The 27,195-nt window shown below is 49.2% G+C and overlaps 2 protein-coding genes across 10 annotated transcripts in view; both read right to left on the reverse strand.

The window, feature by feature from the left end:
• LOC125154806 (uncharacterized) overlaps positions 1-27,195 on the reverse strand; it is a 520,558-nt gene that overhangs the window by 412,153 nt on the left and 81,210 nt on the right. The gene's annotated exons all lie outside the window — the stretch shown is intronic.
• The window catches only part of LOC125154813 (arp2/3 complex-activating protein rickA-like), a 109,690-nt gene that overhangs the window by 51,153 nt on the left and 31,342 nt on the right, over positions 1-27,195 (reverse strand). The window contains exon 3 of one of the 9 annotated variants that reach the window (XM_047839491.1): positions 22,066-22,379. The exons of 7 other annotated variants lie outside the window; for them this stretch is intronic. The gene's annotated coding sequence lies outside the window, so the exon portion shown is untranslated. Of the gene's footprint in view, positions 1-22,065; positions 22,448-27,195 lie in introns of those variants that run through there. One more of the 9 variants, XM_047839486.1, reaches the window with a different exon arrangement.

The following is a 27,195-nucleotide window of genomic DNA, read 5'->3' on the forward strand; positions in this document are numbered from 1 at the left end:
TATGCCAATACCATCCTATTTTGATGACTACTGCTTTGTAATATACAGCCGATCCTTGACCAATATAGGAGTTAGGGGTGTTGACCCTGTGCAGTGAAAACTTGGCACATAACTTTTAACTCCCTGAAAATTTAACTACTAGTAGCTACTGTTGACCACAAACATCACTGAGAACATAAATAGTTGGTTAATATGTATTGTATGTTATGTGCATTGTTTAATGTATTCTTACAATAAAGAAAGTTAGAAAATGTAATTACTGGGGCGCCTGGGTAGCTCAGTCGGTTGAGCGGCCGACTTCAGCTCAGGTCATGATCTCGCGGTCCGTGAGTTCAAGCCCCACATCGGGCTCCGTGCTGACAGCTCGGAGCCTGGAACCTGTTTCGGATTCTGTGTCTCCCTCTCTCTGACCCTCCCCCGTTCATGCTCTGTCTCTCTCTGTCTCAAAAATAAATAAACGTTAAAAAAAATGTTTTTTTTAATTAAAATAAAAAATTTAAAAAAATGTAATTACTTTTTAAACTTTTTTAATGTTTATTTACTTTTGAGAGAGAGAGAGAGAGAGAGAGAGAGAGAGAGAGAGAGAGCGCAGGTGAGGGACAGAGAGAGGGAGACAGAATCCAAACCAGGCTTCAGACTCTGAGCTGTTAGCACAGAGCCCAATGCGGGGCTCGAACTCACGAACTGCGAGACCATGACCTGAGTCGAAGTTGGACGCTTAACCGACTGAGCCAGCCAGGCACCCCTAGAAAGAAAATGTTATTAAGCAAATTGTATGGAAGAGAAAATACATCTACAGTATTGTACTGTAAAAAATCTGCATATACGTGGGCCCATGCAATTCAAACCCACGTTGTTCAAGGATCAAGGAGTTTGAAATCGGGAAGTGTGACGCCTCCAGCCTCGTTCTTCTAGCTCAGGATTGCTTTTGCTGTTTCAGTCGTTTGTGGTTCCATGTGGATTTGACAATTGTTTTTCTTTTTTTGTGAAGAACACCATTAGAATTTTGATAGGAACTGTACTGAAACTGTATAGACAGCTTTGGGTAGTATGGAGGTTTTAATAACATTACGTCGTCTAAACCATGAATACAGGCTATCTGGGAAGATTACTTTTCCTGACGAATCATGAGTCTGGAATGTAACATACAAATTGGGGGGGCTCCTTCACACTGAGATACCCCCATTGGTCTATGCTGTCCCCACCTTAATTTTAGGGAACCACCATGGTCCCTACCTCCCCGGATATGTGCTCCAAATGACTCGATCTTTCTCATCACTGTGTCTGGTCCAAGGCTCAGCCCAGCAGCCCTTTCTATGCTGAACTGTTTGGGAGTGTTCATCTTTACCAGACAATTTGCCAGTAGAATTTTGACCCAGGGAAAGTCTAGCAATTACTCAGAATACCGGCCACGGTGCCCATTCAAAGAGTCTATTAGCCACAGAAACTTGGTTTTTACTGAGATGTGATTTTTTTTTAAGTTTACTTATTTATTTTGAGAGAGACAGGGAGAGTGTGACTAGGGGAGGGGCAGAGAGAGAGGGAGAATCCCAAGCAGGCTCCTCGAGATCAGTGCACAGACTCTGATGCAGGGCTCAATCTCACAATCTGAACCGCGAGATCATGACCTGAGCTGAAATCAAGAGTTGGGACACTCAACCGACGGAGCCACCCCGGCGCCCCTGAGATGTGATTTGTGATCAGATTTAAAAAATTCATGATAAAGCAAAGAGGGAGAGCAACATGTTAAGCTTATCAAGGCGCCTAGAGACAACGCAAGCCAACGAGTAAAAAAAAACACTTGCTAAATCAGATTGTTTTCAATCAGACATTTTGCTCCACAGACCTAAACTTTTTGTATACGGGTCTTTTTTCTGCTTCGTCAGAGCCTTCTTTGTGTCCAATGTTCTGTGCTTGAAAACGCACTTGAATGTTTCCTGTCTGTAACTGGGAAAACGACACAAAGCAGGAAAGCACTTCCGGCTCACCTTTTTACTCTGGGGTTTGTTTTTTCCTATGCAAGCCACTGTGCAATCTCACTAGTCATTCCAACAAGGCTTACATAGGGCAGGCTTTTTAAATTTATTACTTTTTGGTAAAGCATTAACTTTTTCCCTTGTAATCCCCAAAACCTACAAGTGGCAGGGCCGTGCAGGCCTTGATGTCTTCCCCGGTTCCCTTGACTGGTTGTGGTAATGGCCAGCCTTTCAGTCGTGCCTAACGGGAGTCTCACTCTTACTGGGCCAGAAGAAAATGGAAACGCCCCCAACCTGAAGCAGTTCCACTTACCCGGAAAGACACAGATGCTTACGCTAGGGCACAGGGTCAAAGGAAAATCTCCAACTGGCGTGACAATTTCCAACTCTAATTGTGGACTGATTTCTGGAGAAGTTTCTGCCATCGGTACACTCAGATGCCCAACGCCACTAATGTGAAACACCACCCTGTTTCCCAGGATACAGACTACTGCACGTGGGCCGCGTCCACCCGCATAACGCACGTATTATGGGACCGTGGAAACAAATGCTCAAGTCCACACCTTCAATGCATGCTGTGATCTGCCAAGCACTGTGCATGACTGACCTCTTCCCTGCGAGCCAGACAGATCCACGGGAGCAGAGACCAAGTCTATCTCGGCCATCACTGCCCCCTTCCCCGGAGCACCCGGCTTGCCATGGCCACCTGCCTGCCACACCATTGCGGGTGCTTCGTAAATACACACTGAATGCATTAATGAAAAAGCAAACGGCTGTCCCAACAATAGAGAATGGTTTGAAAAAAAGGTCTTTGTAGACTTCAACAGAGGTAGCAAGAAAAAAATTCAATAGCAGTAGGCAGAAAAGCAGACGTGTGCGTAGAATTGCCTTCCACAGTAAAATCCACAGCGACTAAAATTAAAACATGATAGTGCCTTCCAAAGCTAATGTTGTTGTTTTTTTTTTAATGAAAAAAATACAGCAAGTAAACTACCCATATTACCAGGGGTCAGCGAACTATGGCCCACAGATCCAATCTAGCTCACTGCCTATTTTTGTATGGCAAGCTAATGGTTTTTACTTTAAAATGGCTGGGGGTGGGGGAAAGAAACTCCAAAGAGGAACATACGTACGATGCGCAAGGACGATACGAAATTCAAGTTTCGGTGTGCACAAATCAAGTGTGACTGGAGCACAGCCAGGCTGATACGTTTCTGCATCATCTATGGCTGCTTTCACACCACAACGGCAGGGTGGCGTTACTGCGACAGAGACCAGACGGCCTGTGGAGCTCAAAATATTTCCTCTCTGGCTGCCTCCCAACCAGGCTGCCAACCCCGGCTGCACACCAGTGATCCTCACGGGGTGTGGTGCAAACCTCGCAAGGAGGCTTTCTGGAGTCACTTTGAGGACTGGTACGTGAAGCCGGTCTGGAGGCGTGTAGCCGGCCTCCTCCGAAGTCCCGCCTCACGTTTGAGAAGCTGCTGCTAAAATGAACGGGGGCGGCTGACTCTGATGATACAGTCCAAATGTGAGGCACAGCCCGATGCTGGTGACGTTGGTGACGGGCGGAAATCAGAAGTGATGTCTCTCCTCCCCCTACCCACCTCCACCCACTCCCCTCCCCAAAACCCACTGAACTATTGTAACTATTGTTCTCTTCCCGATCCTTACCGACACACCAACGTCAGGACAAGGTCTAAATAAATACAACCGCCTGGGTCAGGCGTCGGCTCAGGTCACGATCTCACGGTCCGTGAGTTTGAGCCCCGCATCGGGCTCTGGGCTGATGGCCCAGAGCCTGGAGCCTGGTTCCGATTCTGTGTCTCCCTCTCTCTCTGCTCCTCCCCCGTTCATGCTCTGTCTCTCTCTGTCTCAAAAATAAATAAACATTAAAAAAAAATTAAAAAAAAAAAAAAAAAGAAAAGAAAAATACTACAGGTGATTCCATTTTTTTTTTTTTAATATTTATTTTTGAGAGACACAGAGACAGAACACAAGCAGGGGAGGGGCAGAGAGAGAGGGAGACACAGGATCCGAAGCAAGCTCCAGGCTCCAATCTGTCAGCACAGAGCCCGACGCGGGGCTCGATCTCACTAACGGTGAGAGTGTGACCCGAGCCAAAGTTGGAGTTTAACTGACTGAGCCACCCAGCCACCCCCAGATGACTCCATTTGTATGAAATGGCCAGAAAAAGCGAATCTACAGAGGCAGAAAGCAGATTAGTGTTAACTGAGGGCAGGGGTGGAACTGGGCACTGACTCTAAAATGGCCTAAGGGATCTCATCGGGGTGAGAGAACTTTTGTAAAATCAGACTGTGGTGACGGTCACACGATGCTGTCGGTTTGCTAAGAAATCACTGAGTTTTGGGGGCGCCTGGGTGGCTCAGTCAGTTAAGCGTCTGACTGCGTTCGGCTCAGGTCATGATCTCGCAGTTCGTGAGCTCAAGCCCCCATCAGGCTCCATGCCGACAGCTCAGAGCCTGGAGCCTGCTTCGGATTCTGTGTCTTCCTCTCTCTCTGTTCCTCCCCTGCCTGCACACTGTCTGTCTGTCTGTCTCTCTCTCTGTCTCAAAAATAAACATAAACATTAAAAAAGGAAAAGAAAGAAAGAAATCACCGAGTGTTGCACTTAAAACGTGCAAATTCTATGACATCCCAAGGTGGTTTCAGAAAGATTAATACCCGGGCCCCAAGCCGGAATGACCGAATGGAACCTCTGGGGGTAGGGCCGGGCATTCTGTTGTAAAGCTTCCCCGGCCATTCCAAAGTATGGCGAGGGTTGAGAACCCCCGAGGGAGGAGGGTCAGAGGACCGAAGCTGGCAGGTGGCGCGGTAATCACCAGGACGCGACAGAAAGAGGGTCCAGCAGTAAATGGCTGGCAGTAGCAAAAACAGAGGGGCTCCCATAGAACGGGCCGCGGCCGCACCCTTGCTGGGTCAGTACTGCCTGGAACGGGGTCTGATGTGTGTGACTCACAACCGAGCTCACGCTCCTGCCTTTGCAGGCTGAGTGATAAGAACCCGACGGCTGGCGGACTCTTAAGGTTCACCGCAGGCAAAGAAGGAGACGGAATGCGGTACGAGCTGAGTCAGGGCTCTGGGGTCAGACAGATCTGACTTGGGAGTCCCAGTGCTGTTGCTTGGTCGCTGCAAATGAGTGCCCATGCCTTCCACAGTCAAATGGGAACGATGGTCATAATAATGCCACCACCACAGTGATCGTTTAGCGACGCCATTCATCTCCTTCGGCTCATTAACGTGGTCCCGGGTGAGGGTTCACGGAGCGTCAGCTGTCCGGAGCAGTACGACAGACGACCGCCACCTTCAGATAACCCCCAAGCGAAGTCTTATCCGTGGAAGGCTTCTGCAGTGACCAAGCGTTCTAGCTTCTCCCAGAAGTTACGGCCGAGTGCAGGCCACACAAAGATAAAACCACAACAGAAGCGGGCAGCCCGTTCAACTACAACAAAGAGTTGGCTGTGGTCACACTGCGTGGGCTGGAGGCCCCCAAAGACAATCACAGGCATGTAACGCACAGAAACTCAGAGACCTAGTACGTGGTGAGTTAGCACAAACCCTTCATCGAAGGATCAACGTCTCAGTCCTCTGTGCCTGACGCCGCTGGGAATGAGGCTATACACATGCCAGCCCTGGTGGTTCTCAGGTGTGCCTTCCCAGAGGGCCAAAGAACTCTCTGGACAGAAACCATCTTACGATGACCTTGCTATGAGATGTGGAGATCTTCATTCATTCAGCCGGTATTTGTGGAGCCCTCTCTAAATGTCAAGAACTGGGGAGGCTAGAAGGAGAGAAATGAGCCGCAGTCCCCACCCTTGGGAGCTAAAAGGAAAGACAGAAATGTAAAGAACCAACTTTGTTCCGAGTTTCTGGGAGCAGAGAGAGAAGCAGAATGGATTGTGTGGCCAGGGAAGGCTTTACAGGGAAGCAGCCTAAGCAGACCCCAACAGGATGGGAGAGGGAATGCGCAAAGGGTCCTACACTAGGGCACAGAAGCAGAGGAGAGGGGGGCCTGGCTGAAAAGAACCAAGAACCAGGAACCAAGGGGCAACAGGGAGCCATTGATGGTTTCTCTGTCCTGGAGTGGCATCAGATTTGAGTTTCAGAATGAAAATTCGGACACTGGAGGACAGGCCAAAGGTAGGAGAGCATTCGCGGGCCTCTGCAGTTATTCAGGGAGTGAACAAGAACACAGGCAGGAAGCCCTCCCAGTCCGATCTGGGCCGATGCCATGCTGCTATTTTAAAAGAGACGGTAGGACCGACTCACTGACTATAAACCATCAACTTGAAAAACGCTTTAAAAAGTTCAAGGAAAACCTATAAAATGTGGAGGTCTCTCTGATCAGGAAATAAATCAGAATAGAAGCTAGAATTCATGGACATGACTCAGGTAATCACCCAGCTTTCCAGGACTAGATTAAGCTTGCATTCGTACATTCCTCTCTGTTATGAAAGCACTTTGGCATAATTATTTCATTTTATTCTCTTACACGTACTCTTATGGGGCAATTTTTATCCCTATCTCACGGGTGTGGAAACTGGGGCAGCCACCCGTTAAATAAATGACATGGGAACCGAAGCCTCTGGACCCTCAGGAAGAGCAGTTTTAAGGTCCCTGACCAAAGCGGACTCTCTCCTCATTTGTTTTCACGCCAGATTCTGGTCCCAGCTCCACCACAAACTAACCTTGGGCTCTAAAAATACAACTCGTGACATTCCTGTACCTCACTTTATTTACGTTTGCATCAACCATCTCATGCAACTTTTAAGAGATTGCAACAAAACAGAATATTTGTGAGAAAAGAGAATATTTGAAACCTTCAAAGCTGTGCTTTGCAAATGTACGGTCGTATCTGTATAAACAACAATAAATGCTACATATTTTTCAAGGCATGCAAGGCAGAGAATTTGGAATAACTGTGGATCCTCTAAGTGTCTAGGAGGAGAACACAATGCAGATGTAGCCCAGAAAGTTCCATGATCAGCGTGGTGCAGAAAATGAAGGGAAAACATGTTCACCTGGAAAACTGGGGTGAGGCTCTTTGGCTGGATGACGGCGAGATTCTGGGTGGACAACACCATAAGTCTTCACTTGCCCTTTTTTAAAGGTCAAAGAAAAGAGTGTTCCAACACCGTGGCTTGATGGAGGGAAGGACGCTATTGATGACTCAAAACAGAACGCGAATTTTTTTTTTTTTTAGCCTTAAAAAGAGGCTTTTCCCCCAAAGGATATTCAGAATGATGAAATGGTCCCGGAGTGGAACAGTACGGCCCATCGCTGCACTCGACCCCACAGGGTGTCATGCATACTTTGCCGCTAACCTTTTCACTCAGTCAGTCACTGAGCAAATATGTGTTGGAGTCCCTTCCATGAGCCATCGCGGCCCCTGCGCTGACTGGGCACAAGGGCTGTCAAGGAAAGTAAGCGATTATGCTCCAGCGCAGTGAGTGAGGCACAGGGCCTCCGAGAGGAGAGGGCTGTCGTCACCACCATCACAGCTAACTAACGTTTACTGAGCTCATACTATGTGCTTGGCACTGGTCCAGGTGCTTCGTAAGAGGTAATCCCCTTGACATTGGCGGTAACATCCAGGGGGTAATAAGTATCGTTACCTCCACGTTAGGTAGGAGGAAACGGAGGCACTGAAAAGTGATGTGACCCGCTCCAGGTTTCACGGGAGGGCGCTGAGTCTGGGCAGTTTTGCTCCCGAGATCCCGTTCTTCGCCTCTGTGTTCCGAGTGCTTTGCACGTGGGGACCCACTGAATCCTCAAGATAACTAAGCCATCGATGCTATCACCATACCCATTCTGGAGATGAGAAACCTAGACGCAGAGATGATGATAACTTACCAAAGGTTAGAGGTGATGGGAGGGCATCTGATGCAGGCCTGAGACAGCAGGAAGGTTTTCTGAAACTGGTGATGGCTCTTGAGACCTACTCCGTGAGCTGGATGTAGAAGCTTGGGTGCTGAGGAAGGGTATGTGAAGGCAGTGAGGACGGAGGTGGGAAAGAGAGCGCGGGAAGAACACACGCAAGGCGATAACGGGGGTGGGAGAACCCCGGGCCCTGGAACCCCTCTTAAGGCTTGGGTGCGTGGGGCCTGCTGGAGCCTGAGGGGGAGCGGGAGGTCAGGGCCGCCCACCACGGAAGGAGGGCAAGGCACAGCTGACGACACCCCCGACCCTGGGACCATCCGAGGCTCAGACAGGCAGAGCCTGCTGAAGAGCGGTGGCAACGACCGAGAGGAGGAGCGGTCCCTGCCGGCCTCTGCACCTCAAAATGAGTATCGGGCACTGGTCCACTACCGTAGGGAGGGCACGAGAGCTGAGGAGAGTTCTAGCTCTCCTGAGGCAGGCACACAAGTCCTACTAAGTTTGGGGGTAAGGCAGGACAACCGAGATAAACAAGAGCCGCCAAAGGAGACATTTCCATCCGACCCTCAAATAAGCGGAAGCCTGTGGCGAACTGAATGCGCCCAGAGCCACAGCAGAGCCCAGACTCCTGAATCAACAGACTAGCAGAGCTGAGTGCCTGCACGAACAGCCTGACACAAGAGGTGTGCCACTCTCAGTGTCCACACGTGGCTAGTGTCCCGCCAAAACTCACCACAGGAGAAAAATAGAAACCATGCATTATCAGGACCCACAGTCAATGGAACTAGATCCAAAGACGGCCAAGATGTTGGGATTCTTTTGCAGGAACTCAATTACGGTAAGTACCTTAGAGCATCTAGTGAAAAAGGCAGGCCGAATGAGTAGATGAGGGGTTTCATCAGAGGTTTGGAAGTTGAAAGAAATTATCCAAACCAGGGGCACCCGGGTGTCTCAAGCCAGTTAAGCGTCTGACTTTGGCTCAGGTCATGATCTCGCAGTTTGTGGGTTTGAGCCCCGCATCGGGCTCTGTGCTGACAGCTCGGAGCCTGAAGCCCGCTTGGGATTCTGTGTTTCCCTCTGTCTCTCTCTGTCTCTGTCTCTGTCTCTCTCTCTGCCGCTTCCCCGCTCGTGCTCTGTCTCTCTCAAAGATAAATAAAAACATTAAAATTTTTTTTTAAAATGACCCAAATGAAAATACAGAGAGGAAGAAATTGGAACAATATCCAAGAACAGTGGGGCAGAGAACTACTGAATACCCAGTGGCTGGAAAGTATCCAAATTTAATGAACAATACCAATCCACTTATTCAGAACTCCCAGAACTCCAAGCAGGATAAACACAGAGAACAACACACCTAAAAGGATCAAGGTTGAAGTGTTGAGAAAGAGAAAGAGAAAATCTTGAAGGCAGACAGAAAAAAAAAAAAAAAAAAAAAGAGGCACTTAACCTGCAGGGGAGCGACACAGGAATGACGGCTGACTCATCATCAGAAACACTAGGACCAAGTGACAATCGAGTGGCATTTTAAAGTGCTAAAGGAAGAAAAAACGAACAATCCAGTCAACCTGCAATTGCACACCAAATGCCAATATTTCAAAGATGAAGACAAAACTAGTAACGTTTTTATAAGTAATCTCTACAGCCGATGTGGGGCTCGAACTCACGACCCCAAGATCAAGAGTCGCGTGCTCTACCAACTGAGCCAGCCAGGCAACCCTAAAATCATGACATGTATCAAAGAGACAAAGGCTAAAGAGACCTCATCTCCTGAAGACCTCACCACGGCACGGTCGTGCGGAGGGGAGGGAGAGGGAGGCGGAGAAGGAAAGAATTTAGGCATCTGCCAGCTATACTGGACCAGTCCGGGTGGGGATAGCTCTTAGGGAAGGATGATGCCAGCGCTGCCTCGTCATGGCCGTCTACAGTGCCGGTCAAAGGAGGGCTGTGAGACTGCACCCAGGCACCCTGGGAAAGAGAACCAGACAGACTGACAGTGACGACAGAAGGATGTACCAAACAGTCCAACTACGGATGTTTTTTTTTCCCCCAGGCTAAATGTTATTCTTGATGTCACGCCTTAAGCTTCACTGTGCGGGCACATGAGGCACAAGAAGTGTTTGTTAGAGATTTCTCTACTTTCTAGTAAAGTATTAGGAGAGTTTAGCATAAAGAGAAGACTGGCAACTTTCAGCTTGCAGCTTTTAACTTCTTAGGTCTCTGACATCTTGGGAGAATAAGGAAAAGTTCTGGTTGCAAGTCGGCTTGGCAATTTACAGTTAACTATTTCCCAGCCTTGACACTTTTGACATTTTGGTCTAAATAAGTCCTTCCTGTGGGCTGTCCAGAACACTGTAGAATGTTAACAGCATCCCTGGCCCTTACACGCTTAAAACCCAGTGGCAACATGTCCCCCTCTCCCCAGCAGGGACAAGCACAACCATCTGGAGACACAGCCAGATCAGGGGGCGAGGAGGACGGCAAAACTGCTTCCGGTTAAGAACCACTGGGATAAAAAAAAAAATCTTTAGGGCTGCCAGGAAGGCTAAAAGATAGCAGTCTTTTTGTGTGAAAGTCAACGTAACTCAGTCACATTAATAGGACGGGAGGCTTGCAGGAAGAGGAGGGACGCTGCTCTGACTGTGTAATGGCCTGTTTTATGAGTGCTATTCCCGACGATGTCCATTTGGGGGAGTCCTATATCCTGAGAAATGAAAGAACACAGAAACTTGCTTCACTGCTTTTCCAAAGACCGTTTCTTTGCTTAGTGTCCTAGGACTTTTTATGAACTGGTGACAGATTTTTTAATTGCCAAGAACTCTGTACCTTTTTCTCAGTAGCTTTTTTATTTTTATTTATTTATTTATTTTTAATGGGATATACGAGCCTTTCTGAGGATTTTCTTACATCCTATTGTCCTGCCTTGGACAATGAGCGAACAAATAAAACAGCCCCAGGGCTGCTTCTTAATCAGTCATCTGGGACTTTTTCTGAGTGGCTTTTAGTATCATCTTTTCTAATTCCCAGATTTTTTTTTTTTTTTAAATACCTAACATTTCAGTGGACTGTAATGAGAGAGAAGAAATACACACGTGTTCACCCGGTCACCCGAAACGAAAATGTCTCCCAGAATGTCTCAAGTTCACAAGAGAATTTTCCTACCCTGGATAATTTCAGGAACCTACTGGTGGAGACAAGCTGTTGTGCTATAGCATATTACTATGGTAGTTGTGTTCCTAAGGATTTATGAAAAATCCCAAATTATTCGGTCAACGCCTACAAAGTCAGGAGGGAAAACAGAACGAAGCACGTTCAACTGGCACCGGAAATTCAATGGCATCACTGGGCAAAGCGTCCCATTCCATCTGGATATCACTTGAACGGGCGCTGGTCTTTTCTCATCACGCTCTTAGCAGCATGAACACCTCACACAAGTTTACCTCCTTTGCCACCCACAACCCAGAAGAACAGAAAAATACTCCTGAAAGTGTGAGTTCAGAAGGTGCTGGCCCCTTGTGGGCGGGTGAGGTGGCTAAGACTGACAGCCCAGAGCACATCTGCTGCGGGTCAAAGCCCCGTCCACCACCTAAAAGCCGCGTAAGTGTGAGCGGGTTACTTCGTGTCTCCGTGCCCCCGTTTCCTCGTCCGAAAAGTGGAGACGTTAAGAATTTCCAACTTCCAGAACTGAGTGGATTACAAGAGATGATATACGCAACGAGCTAATTCCTAGAAAGCTCAAAATGTGGTCTTTGTTGTTATGACGTTAAGTGGCTGAGAGTGTAGACTCTGCAGACAGACTTGCTGGTTCTGTGACCTGGGACAACCTAACTGAAGCTCTCTGGGCCTCTGCTTTCTCACCTGTAAAAGGGGATAATACAGCACCGATTGTGGTATTAAATGAGTCAACCAAGACTAGCACTTGGGAAAAGGCCTGGCAGATGGGAAGCACCCAAACACACGAAAGCTAGCAGTGTTACAATTATTTTCTTTGGAAGGATCTTCCTGGCAGCAGTGTGGAAGGTGCGTGGAGGGCTGGGGAGGGAAGACACACTGGTGCGCAGGGAAACTGAGGAGTTGAGAATGAAGAGACCGGAGGGAGAATGGCAGATCCAAGTGAGAATAAGGAGCCCCCCACCCCCCACCCCCCGCCCTAAAGCAGCGGAGAAGGAGGGGAGGCGACAGAGAGCTATTACAAAGATACAACACGCAGGACTTGGTGACGTGGCGTGGATGGAGAGGGAGAAGGAATCCCCTAGAATGGCCACCACGTTTCCACGCTGAGTGACCGGCTAGACAGCGAGGCTCTTCAACTGTGGAGAAAATCTGGGAGCCTCTGAGGTTGGGGTCAACACGGTCAGCTCCGGAAATGCCGGATTTAAGGGGTCGATTGAGCGTGCAGTGGAGACGTCCGGTGTGTTTCTTGCTATGAGGTTCCGAAGCACAGCAGAGGCGCCCGGAAAGGAAACTCAGAGCGTGTTAGCAGGAGCAGCAAAAAACACTGCTTTGGGGGAGTTTGCTCGGAACGCAGATCTGGGGAGAAGACGAAGGCTAAGCACAGAAGCCTTAGGGGCAACGCAGCGCAAGAGCAGCCCAAGAGCAGAGAGCAGCAGGGAGGCCGGGGAAGAAGCCCAAGAAGCCGGGAGTGTGGGCCACCAGAGCAAGGATGAAGGACCGGCCGAGAATGCAGAGTGTGGCAGGGAGGGCAGGAAGGTGTGAGGGCGGTGGCTCCCGGGAGCCAAGACGCAGGGCGCCGAGCGCACACAGAGAAGCAAAGGCACGTGAAGAGAGACGCGAGCCGTCGCAAACCTGAACATCGCGAGTGGCAGAAAAGAGCCAGTGGAGAGAGGGAAGCTGGAAATGCAGAGTGGCCAGAGGAAGGCCGAGGAGGGAAGCCCCCGGGGAGGGCGAGAGCGGTGTGCGAGCGGGAGGTAATGACCTTGACGGCAGGGAAGGTGGCGGCAGCAGGTCTTCTCTGGGAACTGGGAGGCAGGTCATCAGGCCCAGGAGAGTGGGTGTGTCTGCAGAAGGGGTGGAGTAGGTTTGAGGGAAGTAAAAGTCTGGCAACAAGGCTTAGGAAAACGGGACGGGAAACTGCGCCAAGGGCTGGAAGGCAGCCTTTAAAGCCCAGCTGAGCTTGGAGGCCGTGACAGTTGGGCCGGCCTGACCCTCCACGTGAGACGATCTTTCTGGACCACGCCCTGCATCCCAGGTACAGGCGCCAAGAAGCCCCAGATGAACGAGCCTGGCTGTGGCTCTGCGCAACAGGTGAAGGAAAGAGGCCGGCTGGACAGACGGCTGGAAGGGATGTGAAAGACACCCTCTGTGACTGACTGAGGGCAGAGAAGGAAAGGGACCCAGCAAAGCACAGAGGGGGACTGTTCAGGAAAGGAATCCAAAAAGACAAGAGACTGGAGGATGAGGTGGACGATTTGGGTTCCAATTTGAGAAATGGTTCTTAAAACGCCAAGGCACATTTCTTTCTGGAAAGGAATGCCAGTTTATATTCCCACCTGTGTATGGCTGTATGACGGCCTTCGTCAGTTCTCCCAAGACAGCAACATATCATCATTTTGAGCTGTGCCAGTTTAGTAAGTGAAAAATGCAGTCTCAGAGCTTTGGGTTTCTTCGGTGAGTTACAATTTTGAAATGAGTCTTATATACTTACTGGTCATCTGTATTGCATCTGTGAGCATTCTGTTCATGGCATTTGCTCACTATAGTGTGCTTTTTTGAGTGAGTGAGAGAGTGAGAGAGAGAGAGAGAGAGAGAGAGAGAGACAGGTTAGTGTAGGAGAGGGGCAGAGGGAAAGAGATAGAGAGCAGGAGGGAGGGAGGGACTGAGGAAGGGAGGGAGGGACTGAGGAAGGGAGGGAGGGAGGAAGAGGAAGAGAGAGAGAGAGAGAGAGAGAGAAAATCTTAAGCAGGTTCCATGCTCAGTGTGGGGCCCAACATGGGACTTGATCCCATGACCTTGGCATCATGACCTGAGCTGAAATCAAGAGTCAGACGCTCGACCAACTGAGCCACCCGGGTGCCCCCGTCGTGCACTTCTTTCAACTGATCGATAACACAGCTTTATACATTAAAGAATTTAATGCTCCGCTGTGGCTGCTCCTGTTTCCACCCAGTCATTGGCCATAATTTTAATTATGAGACAGGCAGACAGAAGTTTAATTCCTGTGTCGTTAAGTTTATAATGGTGGTTTTATTTGCGTGGTTATCTTTTATTGTTCATTCTCTGTACTTTTATGCCAGAGCGTGAAGAACTTTCCATCTTTTCCTCCGTTCTGGGTTCTGGGTTTTCACTTGAAACTCTTCATCCATTTGGAATCCACTTTGGCCCCTAATGGTGAGGTACAATCTACCCCGCCTACTTTTTCCAGTGCTAACCTGTTGTTTCATACTGTTTCCTCCCTGTCTTCCGACGCCTCCTTACCTCATGCCGCCTTCTTAAATCTCCCAGGGCCGGTTCCCAGGTGGTAGCAGGAACCCCGTCTCACCAGCGTGGGAGCGCAGCCGGGAGGCTCAGGCGGCCAAGGTCAGACAGAGAGCCGGGGGACCACACGGACTCAAGTCCAGTTACTCTTTACTAGACTCCAGCTGCCCCACAGGAGTCTTCGTTTTCTTAAGCCCTCACCTAAAAGCTTTGAAAACATTATGGAACGGACTCACTATCAAAAGAAGCCGATTATTCAGGGAAAGTAATTTCATGTGATCGCCAGATCTCATCGTGGAGAATACCCCATCTCAGCTTTTCTGGGGAAGGCTCTCACAGACGTCAAGTGTGTGTTCTGGAGAACAGCGGAACACCACCCACCTACACCGGAGGTAGACACCTGTAAACAGCGCTTCTCCACAGATGTGTTTCTAGCGTGGGGGCCGTGACTACACATCTCTCCAGGAACTAGCCCGGGGTTCTTGGCCTTGGGCTTGAAGGGGTCTGTGGAGTCCGTGAAATTCTCTGCCAATCTGTGTGTGTGGATTTTTTTCGCGGGTGAAGAGGCCGTCAGAACCTCCATGTAACATCTACAGGGAGCAAGGTTTCTATTCCTAAAGACTGTTCTAAGAGTCAAAGGCTGCAGTTAAGTCCACTGCCCTGTGACCTGCTGATCACTTCTTTAGAAGTTATATTAACATATGTTGCCGGGGCGCCTGGGTGGCTCAGTCAATTAAGCATCCGACGTCAGCTCCTGTCACGATCTCGCGATCTGTAGGTTTGAGCCCCGTGGTGGGCTCTGTGCTGACAGCTCAGAGCCCGGAGCCTGCTTCGGATTCTGTGTCTCCCTGTCTCTCTGCCCCTCCCCTGCTCACATTTTCTCTCTCTCTCTCAAAAATAAAAACCTTTTAAAAATTAAAACTAACGAAACAAATAAAAACCTATTGCCACATAGGCTGCATTTCAAATTTCTCTACCAGTTCCTTCCTCAGTCCAAGTGCACTGTGATTGTTTTCTCCATACGGTTAGGCTACCTCAATTCAGTATTCTGCCTTTAAGCCACACGCCTGCCAATCTTATGACTGAGCCTTGGAACAAAGGCTCAAACATCAGACACACTACAAGGTGTGTGGCTCCAAAAGCAGAGGCAAAATGCTTGTAGATTTCCACTGCGAACCACTCAGATGAGGACATTCGCATTTAAACACGAGTTCACCTGACCACATTTCTGGAACGCCTAATTAGGGTGAAATCACACGCCCTTTAGACAATATTGCTATAAACAATTATACAGCTACACATTATTTTCGAGTCTAACCAATTAAATGAGGGATGAAAAAGAAACTGCTGAAAGACAAGGAAAAGGAGAAATAAAAACATAGATAATACATACGTAGAAATTCAAAGAAGTCACAAAAATGATCAGCTATGACTAATTTAGCACATCTTTATTTAGTACATAAAGATATAGACAGACATGAACATCACTCACGTTTGCCAACTGAACTAATCAGGCACTCTTCCAACGACAACAGAGCCCTCAGGAAGCACGGAATACCTTTGTGTGTAGAAAGAGACGTGCCAGGCTCATGGGAAAGGACATCAATCCTCCCCAAAGTTTAGTTCACAGATATGCCAGGCCATCAATGCCTGGGATTTACTTATTTTTGGGTCTCAGGACCCACCCCATAGCAGGGACCCACTAAATATATGGATTAATGTGCTCTCGACAATCATAGAATCACAATCCTAGTGTTGTGATCACAATCATAGAATTTTTCTAGGAACTAGAAACGATACCAAAATTCACTTCTACACAGAAATGGGAGACAGCAACTGAAAAAGGAAAGCCAAAGGAGCCCAGCTCTGCCAGAGTGAGAACACATTACACATCCACAGTTATTATTGGCACAGTGTGGTGTCGGTGCACACAAACACACCCACCCGAAGCCACGTGTCAATGAAAACAAAGTCAACAGAAAGTCGAGGCAGGTGTGAGAATTCTATGGTTCAAAAAAGAGAAGCGTGTGAAACGAACGGAAAAGCGAATAATCACTGCGTCACCGATTTCAATAAATAACATCCAGACATAACCCGAATCACGCCAACCCCTCCCTTCTTCGCCCCTAAAGCCACGGTGCTCAATAGTTTCTCACGTCAGTCCCATGCCATTGTCCTGCTCTGGGGGCCATCACCTCTCCCTTAGGCTGCTGCGATCGCTTCCTGCTTCCTGACTCGTCTTTCCCTCGTGTCCCTTCCCCTTCGTCCACAGTCCTGGCTCACCTGCCACCACAGGACACCTCCTCAATCACCAGCTTGGCTTCCTCAACCTTCTGCACATATGGGCTCCCCCAATTCTACTGCAGTGGTCCTCAAACCACGATCCCCCAAAACTGGCCCGGAAGCTTTCGAACAATGGTCCTCCACCGATGAGCACAAAGGCCGATCGATACCGCCCGTCTCTAAAAGTTGACGTCCACGGTCACAGGTGTTCGTGTGTTTTAGTCCAGCCATCTTGGGGTTGTCTGAGGAACGTTACACATCCTAGCGTGTCCAAGAAGGTAAAAGCCGTGAGAGTAGTGAAAAGGTTCTAAGGGGAGATGAACAAGCATGATGCAAATTAAGGAAATGATACGCTTCACCGTGAGAAATGACGCCTCCACCGATTTTCCCATACAAATATGGGACACGTTCATTTCAACCTTAGCAGAAAAAATTAAAAATTGTCTACTTTGGGGAAAGATGGCTGTCAGTGTTTATTAAGCAAAGAAAATAAGGGTACACTGGTTTTAAACCTTGCTTACTAATGTTGATTTATTTTGAGAGAAGAGAGAGAGAGAACAAGTTGGGGAGGGGTTGAGAGAGGGAGAGAGAGGATCCTAAGCAGGCTTCAAGCTATCAGCGCAGAGCCTGACACGGGACGGGGCTCGAACCCATGAACCGTGGGATCATGACCTGAGCCGAAATCAAGAGCTGGTTACTTAACTATGAGCCACTTAAGTCCCCTGACTTTAGAGCTTCAAAGCTTTTAAGAACCAACTTACTCTATCTATTGGATGGAAACGCATCCAGAGGCTTGTGAATTTAACCACCACAATTGCTCTGGACTTAAGAACATATGGATCTACAAACAGCCATTAGTTCACTACCTCATTGGAAAATAAGAGCTGGACAGACTTTTCCCACTGCCGGCAATCAGACAGTGTCGCCTTGTTCCAATGTATAGTAAACAAACAAGCAAACAAACAAAACATGAAGTTAAAGGACAAAATGGTCAGTGGGTTAGGTTTCCCCCGAGAATTTTTCTTCTCCCTGGGAATCGTCTACCACCCATCACCCCTACCTTCCTGTTCTCAAGATTATTCAAGTGTCACATGTCAGAGAAGGCTTCACGGACCCCTGGGCACGTCTCAGCGACCCCATGGCAGCGCCCACGCTACATCTATCCTGCACCCACCGTACCCAGTGAAGTAGAAGTACTTTCGTGTATTTCCCCAAGGTACCGATGCGCATGGGTTCGAGTGGCCAGTCCTGTCTATGCAACAGAGTATCCAGCGACCACGTGAAGTCCAAGCTGATAGACTTATAAATGGAGCTGGTCATTGCTTAGAAGAATTTCTGTGCAGTTCTGAACGTTTATTTTCATTTGAGTACCTTGTCACTCAGTCTACCGCTTATACTATAAACTCTTTAGGAGGCAGAAATTTAACGAACCCATTCAGAAACGATAGAAAAACTGCTAATGAAACATGAATGGAGAGATCAAGTGGACAACTAGGCCCAAGTATCTCTGATAAGGCAGACACGTAAAAAAGAGAACTGTGAGAAAGGACAGAGAGAAACATGCTGGGACCAATCAAAAGGAAGGAGTCTAGGCAAGTAATTAATAAGGTGTAATTCACAGGGAATAGCAAGACGTCAGAAACGAGTCTTAAAACCTGGAGAGAGCTGAGATGAACTTAATATTGTTTTCGTGTCACTGGCTACAAAGAGGCTCCTCCTATTCAAAAGCAGTTTCTTCTATAATCCACAGGGTCGGTCGGATTTTCAACAGAATCCGCTTTATTTTCTGACTCTCGTATCAAACCTGTACCTAGTCGTGAATGTGTTCCCTCAAGATTCTGTCACTGCACTCATTACGTGATGTACCTGAGGAGAAGAATGTGAACTTGTTTACCTTGTCATGTGTAAATAAATCAAGGTGTGGCATTCCTACTTCCTAAGGCCTGCTGGAACAAGTACAACCGGCTGTATTCAAATTATCTGCTTGTAGGTCTCTCGCCCCACTCCAATTCCTAGGAAGCCGTTATCTTTTTAACCCCAGCATTTGACAGGTTCTCAGCAGACAGGTGTTGAACCGAACCAGGTGATTAAAAAACGAAATTGACAACTGGCAATTAAATGACCAAATAACACATATAGAAAACTCATCAAGAAATACAAATATGGGACACATTCATTTCAACCTTAACAGAAAAAATTAAAATAGGTCAATTTTTTAGAAGACAGCATCTACAAGTCAGCACAGCGTGACGGTGAAACGTGACATTCATCATATCACGCACGGTGACATACGATCCAGTGTAAATTATTTGCCGCACCGTAACTCAATGCCAGCACTATCGTTTCGAAGACAATTTAGCAACACTAGGACGACATAAAATGTCCTACGAACGTCATGATTTCATCAGAAGAAAATAATTTAGAGAGAAATAGCTATGACCATTAAAATTTGGATTGGCCATGTCAGACCAAAGTGGAAGCCCAGTGTCCCACGTATGGATAAAATCCAGCTCAAGCTAACTAAGCCAGTTGGAAGACAATTGTGAGTCCAGGTTAAAAAAAAAAAACAAAAAACAATTCAAACCGTAAGAGACTCTTAAATACGGACAACAAACTGAGAGTTGATGGGGGGTTGGGGGTGGGGAGAGGAAAGCGGGTGATGGGCCTTGAGGAGTGCACCTGTTGGGATGAACACTGGGTGTTGTATGGAAACCAATTTGACAGTACATTTCATTAAAAAAAAAAAGAAGAAAGAAAAAACCCCGCAAGTTTGAACTAATAACTAAGGCCACCGAGAGGCAGAGACCAAGTCAGAGACGGTCCAGAGGCAGAGCTGCCAGATGGCAGGGAGAGCCTGGATATAAAGAAGATGGAGGAGAAAGAGGGGGATCGCAGGTGACAGAGGAGATGCGGTTCCGGCATTCAGTGCGCCAGGGCGGGTGTCCACAAACTCTTCCTGCAAAGGGCCAGGCGGTAAATAGCATGGGCTCCGTGGGCCATACAGTCACCGTGAGATCTGCTTGACTGTGCTGCTGCAGTGCGTGGCTGTGATCCAATGACCCTTTTTCACAAAACAGGCAGTGGGCAGGATTTGGCCTACAGGCCAGAGGTTGCTGACCCACGGCCTAAGGAATACAGGGAAAGAAGGCCAATTTGAGGATGCAGTTCATGAGCTGAATTTCAGCAGGACTTTTAAACAGAGAAGTTCAAGACAAAGATCAATCTAGAGATGAAGAGATTCCAGGACTAGAGACATAAAATTAAGGAGCACCCAGAGGGGTTCAGTCGGTTAAGCATCTGACTCTTGATCTCGGCTCAGGTCACGATCTCCCGGTTTGTGAGTTTGAGCCTCGCGTCAGGCTCCGCCCTCACAGCGTGGAGCCTGCTTGGGATTCTCTTTTCCTCTCTCTCTGACCCTTCCCTGCTTGTGTGCGCTCCCTCTGTCTCTCTCTCTCTCTCTCCCAAAATAAATAAACTCAAAAAAAAAAAAAAAGACATCAAGTTGAAAGTCATCAGCCGTGTGGCGGTAGGTATAGGGATAGGACCAGGGATACGGTCTGAGAGGACAGAAGATGAGGCACACCTCCCAGTCCAAATACGGGGGCGGACATGCAATGGCACTTCAGATCACTGTGGCCCTGGAAAGACAGGGACATTATAATCTAACCCCCCTTAACTCAAACTTTTTAAAAAAGAGGGTCCTATTTTGACTTGGAGTTCTCAATCCCTTTTCCAAAATAAATAACGTTAAACTTTCAAATTCATAGATGAGAACGAAAACTTCCCACTGGCTAGAAAATAAGGCAGTGCTCCAGTGTTTTTTTCTTTTGAAATATTTTACACTCCAAAATTATATAATAGGGGGTATAGCTCAGGGGTAGAGCATCTGACTGCAAAATTATGTGACATATACGTAAAGCACAACGAATAATGATAAAGCAAATGTCCCATCCCCATCTCAAGAAAGCGTTCACTACCAAAACACCACGGTCCAACTTTTCATTCGGTAAGAATCAGTCTCGCAGCTAGAGGTCAGAGCAGGCAGCCCAAGGCCAGATGAAGCTTGCAGATAGATTTTCTCTGGCCTACGTCCAGCGGTTTCTTTTCTTTTCCTTTTTCATTGCTGATATTTAAGTATCAATAAACTTCACACAAAAAAATCACCGTTCTGGAGTATCCTTAAAAATGAGAAGGTGGGTGTTCAAGCACCCACATTCACCATGTCAACAGGTAGCTAGACTTGCCAAGAGCAAGCAAGCCCGTGCAATGAGCTAGTTTTGCTATTCCTCGCCTCTTCTACTGCCCTACAATTACCTTCCCTTCGCTTATTAATTTTACCTGCCTAGCACTTGAGTCTGTGACCCCTAGTTACAGAACATCATTGTGGTTTCTCACTTTCTGGAGTAAGGGGGCATTACCTAGAGTGAAAGGCAAAACAAAACAAAACAAAACAAAACAAAACACAAAAAACCATCTCAGACTCTCTCAATAGGAGCATTACTGCTGACTAAACCAGCTCCATAACCCCTTATCCATCACTTTGAAATCTAAAAAACAAGGTTTTTGGGTAACTTATTTGGTAACAAACTTGACCTGAACTAACATGAAGCCATTTACAATCTTTAAGTGTTCCATATAGCATGAAGTACCTTTATATTTTCACTCTAGAAATATTCACATATTCAACAAAGGGCTGCTGACCCACACCATGGATTATACAGTAACAGCATATGTACATTTTAACTTTTCTAAAATCTGAAAAAGGGGCGCCTGGGTGGCTCCGTGGATTAAGCGTCCGACTTCGGCTCGGGTCATGATCTCGAGGTCCGTGAGTTCGAGCCCGGCGTCTGGCCCTGTGCTGACAGCTCAGAGCCTGGGAAGGGGGCAGGGTGGGGGGGTGAGGCCTGGGGAAAGCTTGGGTCCAGACCCCAGAGGACGATGCTCAGCGGGGCCGGGACAATGGGCGGCGGGGACCCGCGCTGGTGGGGGGTGGGGGGGGGCGGGACCCGGGAGGCCGGCCCGCCCCGCTGTTCCCGGGGGCTTGGGCAGCGGCTCCGAGCTGGGCGCCTGGCCGCTGCGTGGCGCAGGCTTCGTCCCTGGCCCGCAGTGGACCCGGTGTGGAGCGGGCGGGCGGCCGGGCCGGAGCACGGGGCCCCGCGGGGCAGCGGGCCCGCCCCAGCCCGGGACACGACCCCGACCCCCGGTCCCCGACAGGCACGCTGCCGGCCGGCCCGGCAGGGCTCACTCACCTGCCCACGGTCTGGTTGGCGAGCTGCATCGTGCGGTTCAAGGGCAGCGGCAGCGGCGGCCCGCGGGGCTCGGACCTGGCGCGGCTACATCGCTTCCGGGCCGAGGCGGCAGCGGCGGCGGCGGCTGCTGCTGCGCCTGCTGCAGGGGCTGAGTGGCGGCGGCTGCGCCGGCTGCGGTGCAACTGCGGCGGCTGCTGCGGCTGAGCGGCGGCTGCTGCTGCGCCTGCTGCGGGGGCTGAGCGGCGGCTGCCGCGGCGACTGCGGCCGCGACAGCGGCGGCGGCGGCTGCTGCGGCTGAGCGGCGGCTGCTGCTGCGACGGCTGTGGCGGCGGGTGAGCGGCAGCGGCTGCTCCGGCTGTGGCTGCTACTGCGGCTGCCGCCGCGGCTGAGCGGCGGCGGCTACGCCGGTTGCGGCTGCTACTGCGGTGGCTGCGGCGGCTGAGCGGCGGTTGCTGCTGCGCCTGCTGCTGCGCCGGCTGCGGCTGCTACTGCGGCTGCGGTGGCGGCTGAGCGGCGGCGGCTGCGCCGGCCGCGGGTGCTACTGTGGCGGGTGCGGCGACTGAGCTGCTGCTGCGCCGACTGCGGCTGCTACCGCGGCTGCTGCGGCGGCTGAGAGGCGGCGGCGGCGGCAGCTGCTATGGCGGCTGAGGCGGCTCCGGGCCGGAGCCCCACCCTCGCCGCGTGACTTCCAGTGCCGCCCTCTGCCAGGCTCAGGCGCCGCGCGCGGTCTGACCCCGCCGCCCTAGCCCCGGCCGCCCCCCCACCCTGGCTGCCCCGCAGACGCATGGAGCCCCCCCCCCCCCCACCCCGTCCAGGCGCCGCCTGGGTCCCGACTCCCGACCCCTGCTAGGCGGGGCACCGGTGGGTGGGGGCAGCAGGCGCCAGCGGCGTGACCCTGCGATCCTGGCGGCCGGGAACAGCCACACCCGGGCTTGGGGCGCTCTGGGCACGGGGCGGGACCCGCGAGGGGGGCTGGGGGGCGATGGTGGGAGACGCGAGGGGTTGGGTAGGCGGTTGCCTCCGGATGCCCCCTTTAGGACTGTGCGGACGCGCGGGTGTAGACCTGTTTCTACCTCCTAGGTGGATGGGTGCTGGCACTGTGCACATTTCATGTCAATTACAAGAAATTGTTACCTGGAAACCACAAGCTGCAGAGCGCTGTGTGCTTTGATTGGACTTCCCGGGAAAGTCCAAGGCGAGAGGCATTTTCCCCCGCAGGTGCTCACAGGTACCTGGGGACCCCCAGGGATGGCCGCGGGGCAGTGGGGGGAGGGTAAGGGATGGGAGGTCGTGGGCAGGGCTCTCGCGGACCCTAGCAGCCCCGCGTGCGGTGTGGCGTTGCCTAGAAACGCCTGATTGTGATTTGATTATTAGCCTCGCGCAGGCCTCCCTCTGGAGACAGTTAGCGGGACTGTCCGACTGCGCTGGACGCTTTTTGCCGAGCGGACCAGGTCAGTTCTGTGACCCGCAGCGATGTCCTTTTCGTTTGGTGGCCTGGGCCATTCCCTAGAGCAAGTGGGTGGCAGTGTGGCTTCCTTCACTGACCGCATCTCGGAGGTCATCAAAGATGTGCGGGTGGAGGGAACCGACAAGGTGGGAGAAGGACCTGACTCTGACCGAAAAGAGAGTCAAGTGAGTCGGGAAACCTTAAGATCGGAGAATCAGAGACTTAAAAGTCTTTGTAGTCACCTGGAAGAGAAGTATGAAGCCTCGGAGCTTCAAATAAAGCGGCAGACTCTTAGCTACCGACATCAGCTGCAACAGAAAGAGGTAGAAATGAAACTTCTTAAAGTGAGACACATAGGGCTCAAGAACCAGTTGCTGGAGCTCCAATCAGCCCTTCAATCCACCACAGCGTCACCTTCCTTGGGTTACGGTATCAACTACTTTGCGTCAGCTTCCCCGGGGGATGACCTGGACTTTGCTGACCTCATTTGGTCACAACAAGAAATAAGCAGACTGTCAAATGAAGTTTTAAGACTGGAGGCTGAAGTTAGCCATCGGAAGCATTTGTCCCAGACTTCAGCACCGGGAGCGAATAGCGCCGAGCAAAATGAAATCTACAAACTGCAGGTTACCATCAGGGAACTCGAACAGAATCGACAGGAGGCAATTGATGACCATCAACTTGAAAAGGCAGTACTGCAGAACGTCTATCAACAGACACTGGCAGAGATACGTCGCAGGTACCATCAAAAGTCAAGAGGCTATGAAAAAAGAATCAAAGAACTGGAAAATCTGTTAGAGAAGGACGACTCTGGACTCAGAGCAGCTGATGAGTCTGTCATTGAGCATATGCAAAACACCATTCAAGTGCTACAGACTGAAAAAGCGGAGTCTACCAGGAAAATTGAAGAACTTGAGGACACCGTCAAAGACATCAATAGCAAATTATCTTCGGTAGAAAGTGAGAGAGACGCTTTAAGGAGAGAATGGGACCGGATACATGAGGAAAAGAAAGAGAGGATTGAAGAATGGGAATCGCAGCCTTCCGTGTTGAGGCAAAGTGATACAGTGACGGAAAAGGAAAGAGTTCTTTCCGAGAGTACAGCGGTGGAAGAAGCGTCTGGACTGCGGCAAGTGCTGTCCGATGCGGAAAAGGAGATGACGCCACGGTGTAGCTTAACCCAGGGTGACAATCTCATTGGAGACGATCTGAAACTTGAAGAGCGAGTCTACGTTTTAGAACAAGAAAACTCATTAGGTCACGGACGGGAAGCACTTCAACTGGCACTTTGGAAAGTGAGCCATGAGCAGGAAGTCATTGAACGTACGGCTCCAGGAGGTGTGAATTTGGATTCAGAAGGAGAGCATTTAAGACGTGACTTGGAGGCCGACGGACAAAAATCCACTCAGGGTAGGGCCGAGAAGGAACTCCCAACAGCAGAGCTGGGGGACTTCGATGGACAGAAACAAACCACACAGCCCAGGGTTTGGATGAAAGGTCAGCTATCAGAACCACAAAATGAAGGCAACGGCATCAACGGCAACGTGGAACACGATCTCAATGATGAAAAGAGAGCTTGTCCATGTGAAGAGGAGCAAATGGACAGAGCTAAAGACTTAGATGCGCAAAACGAAGAATCACCTCAAAGTCAACTGGCTGTTAATGATTTGCATCGGTCAGATCCGTCGCAAACACATACTTTAAACATCCCGAAGGAGAACGTTGAACTTAAGGAACATATTAAACAAGACGAGGAGGAATCTGCTAGAGCTGAGAAGGAGCCAGCACAGTCTCTTAATCAAGACTCTGACAATACTGTTGAAGATGACTCACTTCCAGGGAGGGAAACGACGGTTAGAAAGTTGCAGCAAAGCCTTTCAGAAATGGAAGAGCTGAATGGCAATTTAAAGAAAGCTGCTTGCAATCTCAAGGTGGAAAATGGAAAGTTGGTTTTGGAGCTTGAAGACGTAAGACGTCGGCTGGAAGAAACTACTGTCTGTAACCGTAAGAATTCTCTGGAAACAAAATCTATTACGCGGGCCTTAAAAATAGAAAAAGGACAGTTAATCGTAAAATTGTGCCGGGCTGAAAAGAAGCTGTTGGAGGAAACAGCCAGGTATGAGCAAGCTATTAAAGAACTGACCAACACGTATCACTTGTCTAAGTCCTCCTCCCACTTAGAGCAGGAGTGTTTAATTCAACGCAGTCAAGAGAAAGACGATGAAATACTACAACTCAAAAAGAGTGTTGAGCAGATGGATGCCGACCATAGAGACACTAAGGAAATGCTCTCCTCTGCTCTGGAGGAGCATAAGCGATTGACACAACTTATTAAAGAGAAAGAAATCTGTATTGAAAAACTTGAGAGAAGGCCAGAGCTCCAGGAGCTATTAGAGAAGTACGTCCAAGTCGTAAGAGAAAACGAAATTTTACAGCAAACCGTGGAGGAGCAAGACGTTCGTCTTGCATCCACCAGAGAAGAAAATGAATTTCTGCAAGACGAATTGGAGTGTCTGAGAGAACACAGCCAAACCGTACCTGTGGTCGACCCGCAAACGCAAGACTGTATCATGGAACTAGAATCCGAGGTGTATCAGCTGAATGTAGAAAGAGTCTGTCTGGTAGACGAAATCAAACAACAACAAAAGATCATTGAGGATCAACGCCAGGCTAAGCTGCAATGGCTTCGTTCTTTACAAGACCAGAAACGGAAGGTAGATGATCTAACACACCAGCATGAGCAAATGAACATTCAACACGCTCAGCTCCTTTTAGCGAAAGATGAGGAGATTAAGATTTTGCAGAACACAATAGAGGAAACGAAAGCCCAGATCCTTCAAAAACCCAGCACATTCCTACAAAACATTCTGATGTTTCTCAAGTAACAACGATTCAGCATCTTCCTGTAGAAAAACGGAAGTGAAAAGCATGATTTACCTGAAGCTGAAACTGAAAGATTAAGTAAAAGGAACAAAAGGCCAAGAATTGGAGATTAAAAATTAAAAAAAGAAAGAAAAGAAAGAAAAGAAAAGAATTGGAGATTAAACTCCTCACTGAAAAGAACATCTGATTAACTGAACAGACTGAACACCCATCCAAAGAGGAGACTGGTAAACTAACTCAGATTATCCGGCAAAAAGATGTGGAGAGAGACGACCGCCCCAGCAGGACGTCTGTGGCTTCCTACAACCAGAATGTGGCAAACCTTCAGCAGCAATTGCAAGGTATGCTTTGGAAAGAGAACAAGTATTAGCTGCCTTACAGGAGAACTAGGGAAAACAGCAATCTGAACAGAGAGTACCACAAAATGACAGATAGAATGGTTGCCAAAGAAGCATATCTCATGAAGCTGTAAGAGGAAAATATTCACTAGAATTGAGTCTAGCGACCAGGACGTGTTTAGAGAAACGATTCAGAATTTGTCACACGTTATTCAAGAAAAAGACACTGGAGTGGATGCATTAAGGCAGGAATGTCAGGCTTTATTGGCAATTTTGCCAAACTCACCGTGACAATAATCCTAGACTACAGATGACCTGTACTGGCCTGGTCCAGAGTCACGAAGGAAACGAAATCAAACGAAAAAAATTCCGAAACAGGACTGACACAAATGCAGCTCAGCACCGCGGAGCTCTGCAATGGCAAGGATCTGCTTTTAGGGAAATTCGCCATCATTTCGTTCCAGCCCTCCACCGAATCATCCGAGTCAGCAGGCTCTCCTAAGGCAATTAAGTCTGACGTATCGAGTGAGTCTTCTCGATTGCTCCATCAAGAGGTAGAGGAGCTCAGAGAGTCAAAGCAGGAAAAAAGATGCCACAATGAGAACCCTCCAGGACGATAACCAGACACTGTCTGCTTCGACTGCTGCCCCTTCAGAACTGGAAAGAAAACAACACGAACACCCCGATTC

This window comes from Prionailurus viverrinus, chromosome E3, assembly GCF_022837055.1.
Source record: "Prionailurus viverrinus isolate Anna chromosome E3, UM_Priviv_1.0, whole genome shotgun sequence".
Classification (NCBI taxonomy): domain Eukaryota; kingdom Metazoa; phylum Chordata; class Mammalia; order Carnivora; family Felidae; genus Prionailurus; species Prionailurus viverrinus.